Below are 4,893 nucleotides of genomic sequence, written 5' to 3' on the forward strand. Positions count from 1 at the left end.
GGGCGACAGAGTGAGACTCCAACTCAAAAAAAAAAAAAAAGTTAAATGCAGCCCTTCTAACAACCGTGTAGCTATAGACTGGTATCATGACAGTCACATTAAGTCCAGCTTTTTTGTGAGCCTTTTGCATTTATCCCGTTATTTATTTGTTTTTAGAGACAGGGTCTCACTCTGTCAGTCAGGCTGAAGTGCAGTGGCATGATCATGGCTGACCGCAGCCTCTACCTTCTGGACTCAAGCGATCCTTCCGCCTCGGTCTCCCAAGTAGCTGGGACTACAGAGGCACACCACCACACCCAGATAATTTTTTTTTAAACACAGGTTCTTGCTGTGTTGCATTGGCTGGCGTTGAACTCCTGGGCTCAAGCAGTCCTCCCGCCTGGACCTCCCAAAGTGTTGGGATTACAGGCATGAGCCACTGTGCCTGGCCTATTTGACTTTTTTACTCTCTTTTCCGACATTACTATATACTGTTTCTTGTTCTTCATTATGGCCGGGCTGAAGTGCTGTAGTTCCTGTAAATGCCTCCAGAGCCTGTGACATCTACTCCCTGAATAAACCTGCCTTCACGTAAGTGTCAACGGAGACATTGTGGGTGGATACCGTCTTCATAAGTTTGAAGTCTGATTGTGCTCTTAGCTCTGCCAGGGTGTGTTCTGCTGCATTTCTCACCTTGACCATACCCTTAGTTTCAAATTTTTTGACCAGAAGTGGGAAAATAAATCAGCTATGTACCTGATGGCTGACTGTGAAGTTCACGAGCTTCCAGGCACCACCTTCAGTTCTGTGTTTCCACCTGGGAACAGGTCTGCTCAGAACCTGATATTGTCTTTCCTTATATGAAATCTATATCTATATTTATAGCTATATCTATATATTCAAGGGATTCATGTACAGGATTGATACATGGGTATATTGCATGATGGTGAGGTTTAGGTTTCTACTAAGCCTGACACCCAGGTGGTGAGCATGGTACCCAATGGGTAATTTTTTTTTTTTTGAGTTGGAGTCTCACTCTGTTGCCCTGGGTGGAGTGCAATAGCACGCTCCCGGCCACCGCAGCCTCTACCTGCTGGGCTCTGGCGATCCTTCCACCTCAGCCTTCCAAGTAGCTGGGACTACAGGCAGGCACCACCATGCCCGGCTAATATTTTGATTTATTGTAGAGATGAGGTCTCACCAAGTTGCCCAGGCTGGTCTCGAGCCCATGAGTTCAGGCGATTCTCTCACCTCCACCTCCCAAGGTGCTGGGATTATAGGCCTGAGCCACTGCACTGGGCTCAATGGGTAATTTTTTCAGCTTTTACCCCCCCAGTGTCTGTTGCCTCTGGTGCCTGGGGGACACATCCCTTAAGCACTCAGCCTAGGTGAGGCATTCTGTTTCTTGCTTTGGAGACAAAGCAAAGACAAAGCAAGTGTCGATTCTGCCTTCCCTTGGCTCTGAGCTGCCCCTCTAAAGTCCAAGGCAAACTTTAAAAAAGAACAGGTATTTTGTGCACATGTCTGGTACCACATGCACTGCTGGGGTTCTCATCATGCCTGGGCTGTGTCTGACCTTGCCCGCTGCCTTTGGGACCCTAAGAAGCACTTCAAGGGATGCTGCAGCCTGGTTTCTGCCCCATATCCCTGCCTCCTGCACGGCTGAATGAGGCTGCCGGTGGAGCACCTTGGAACCCCCAGCTGCAAGCTCTTCCTTGACACCCACTTGGAGGATCAACCCAAGGATGCCTCCGAACTTTAACTCCCAGCATGTCTCTGGAGGAGGGAAAGTGAGAGTGTAAACTCTCCACCTCTCCTCCAAAGAGTCCATTGAGGTGAGCTAAATCAGTTAAAGAAAAATCAAATTGCTAGCAAAATAATAATATTAACCAGCTTACTCCATTTTGTTTAAAACTTCCATCTTAGTTGCCTGCCTGACCTAACAATCACCCTTCAATGCCTACGTGTGATTGCAGTAACATTCCCATGATCACAGACCCCCAGCTTTGTCCCCTTTGGGCAGGTAGTGCTGACCGTTTCCTGCTGACTGTCACAAAACTCCCTAGCCACACGTTCCATGTAATTGTATGCCTTGTTAACTGAAATCAAATGTTACGCTTTGCAAAACCCCATTGATACGTTTTCATATTTTGTTCTTCTATTTTGTTAGTGACCTAACCAAGGTCACTCCATTGCGTAATGATTCTTCTACCTTGTCTCTATGTAACTGCCTTAAACTATATCTTGTTGACAGAACTCCAGGGACTTTCTGGTCACTGGCTCTACCTGGGACATAAAATTAATCAAAACTCCCTAACAATCAAAAATTCCCATTTTGGTTACCAAGTTGTTCGATAATGGTTGCTATGGTTACTAAGTTGTTATGTAGCTAACACTGCAAATTTTACTTACACAAGCTTGTCACAAACAGCACTAGTTTGTCAAGAGTTTTTCTGGCATGAGCCTGCTCTTGACCCATGTGTTAATAAAGCACTCATAATTAATTAAACTCGGTGTGCTGGCATGTCTCTTTCTCACAACTCGGTCATAACACCATCTCCTATGCAGGGGTGGGTGAGGCAGGGTCGACCAGCTCAGAGGAGAAGGGGATGGACCAGGAGATAGGTGAGACTGGCCGGCTGTTACCTGGGACCCTTTAAGGAGTCAGTCAAGGTCTCAGGAGATTGAGGTGCTCTGTGGCCCAGGGATGGAGCATGGGGACTGTCCTGGACCCTAACGGTGGTGGGTGGGGTAGTAATATGTCATGCCACAGGCATTGGGACTCTTCTTTGTATTCCTCTCTCTCCTGACACTTTTTGTGCTGTTCTTCTTCCCAAAATCTTCCGTGAGGTCCCTCTCTATGTTGCTTACGCTGGTCTTGAACTCCTGGCCCATCTCAGGCTCCTGAGTACTTGGGATTACAGCCATGGCTCTTTTCTGTGTATTCACAGTTATTTAGGGCTTGAAAGGGAGTGATGGGCTCCGGAATAATCTTCAGCAAGAACTGTGGAATCATAAAACATGGAGTTCTGGCTGGGCTCGGTGACTCAGCCTGTCATCCCAGCACTTTGGGAGGCTGAGGCGAGTGGACTACCTGAGCCTGCAGGTTTGAGACCAGCCCAGGCAATTTGGCCAGACCTTGTCTCTACAATAAATCAAAAAATTAGCCGGGCTTGGTGGTGTGCGCCTGTAGTTTCGGCTACTTGGAAGGCTGAGGCAGAAGGATCACTGGAGCCCAGCAGGTCGACGCTGGGTTGGTCGTGAGTGTGCCACTGCACTCTAGCCTGGGTGACGGAGTGAGACACCAACTCAAAAGCAAAACAAAACAAAAACATGGAGTTCTAACGCGAGAGACCTTTCTATTTCTGCTTTCCCAGACTCTACCTAGATGAGACTCACAGCTCACACTGGACCTTTGCTCCTGCAGGTACTGTGGCCAGGTGAGGTTGCTTATTGCTGAGCAGAATTAGGCGGTGGGTTGCTTCTGACTGACTTTCTGGGGGAAGGGACAGATCTGGAATGCTCTGTGCTATTTGGGGCTTTAGTGGGGTCCCCAGCCTGTCTGTGACCAGGCAGCCATGCTTGCATCTGGAATGGTCACAGACAGGATGCCGAGATTGCTGATTTGTTGACACAGCCCAGGCTCAGGGGTGATTTTGAGGTGCTAGAGGGTGAAACCCTACTGGGCGGCCCAGTGAATCTATTGCTAGGCTGAGAGAAAGCGTTTGTAGACATTTGAGGCAACTGGTGACTGAACCCAAGCTCGGGGTCTTGACCCCCTGAATGGTGGTTCCCTGTTTTCCCACTCCTGTCCACTCCTGTCCTGGGTCCAGACCTTCCAAGACCCCATCGGTCCCTCACATCCCCTCCCAGCCCTGACGCGGCTTCTCGAATGTGGCCCGCATGTGGCTTCTGCTGGCGAATGATCTGGGGATGCCCTGCACACCTTTTCCACCCCTCCAATCCCCTTCTGCACCCTCCACTATTGGTGAGACAGTTCACAAAGCAGGTGCCATCACATGGAAGGCAGAGAGGAGAAACTGTGGAGAAGGAGAGAAGGAGAGAGAAAGGGGGCTTAGGAAAAAGATTCTGACAGCACAAGGTGGCATTTTCTTTCTGACTTTCTGGTTCTTTCCCTAGGAGATGAAGTGAAAATCACTGTAGAATCACAGCAGACACAAAAAGCGTGCTCGTTTGCTGGGGTTGCCGTAACCCCAAGCTGGGTGACTTAGACAATAGAAATGTACCGTCTCACGGTTCTAGAGGCCGGAAGCCTGAGAGCGAGGGGTCTGCAGGCTGGTTTCTTCTAAGGCCACTCTCCTGGGCGTGCATCCTCTCACTGCCTTCCCACTGTGTGTCTGGGACCCAATCTCCTCTTCCTATAAGGACAGCAGTCATGTTGAGTTGGGCCCCCCCCAAAGACCTCATTTTGACTTCAAGACCCCATCTCCAAGTAGTTATATTCAGAGGTCCTGCGGGTTAGGACATCAACATATGGATTTGGGGGGACACAATTTAGGCAGTAATGGGGCCCAGGGTAGAGTCGCAAAATTTGGGCATGGGAGACTTGGACATCCTTTCAAAGTTAACTCGTTGTAGGTGTTCAGTCAAGGGGAAAGCCCTGAGTGGAAGGTGCATGTGTGAGGCATCCAGCTTTGCGGAGTACATGGCAGGCACTTGCATTGTGGGTAATTCTCTGGTAACAAAGTGGTTTTTGAGGATGTCACTAGAGCAGGTCATGGGACTGTGGGTGCCAGCAGTTACGGAATACAATGGCGAGTTTAGCTGGACACTTATGTGAGATATTAGTGGGTTTAGGGTGCAGACAACATGGAAAGAGATGTAAGAACTCTTTTTTTTTAAGTTAAAAAAAAATTTTTTTTTTTTGAGTTGGAGTCTCACTCTGTCGCCCAG

Source organism: Carlito syrichta, unplaced genomic scaffold (genome assembly GCF_000164805.1).
Source record: "Carlito syrichta isolate Samal-C Ts95f unplaced genomic scaffold, Tarsius_syrichta-2.0.1 Scaffold306846, whole genome shotgun sequence".
NCBI lineage: Eukaryota > Metazoa > Chordata > Mammalia > Primates > Tarsiidae > Carlito > Carlito syrichta.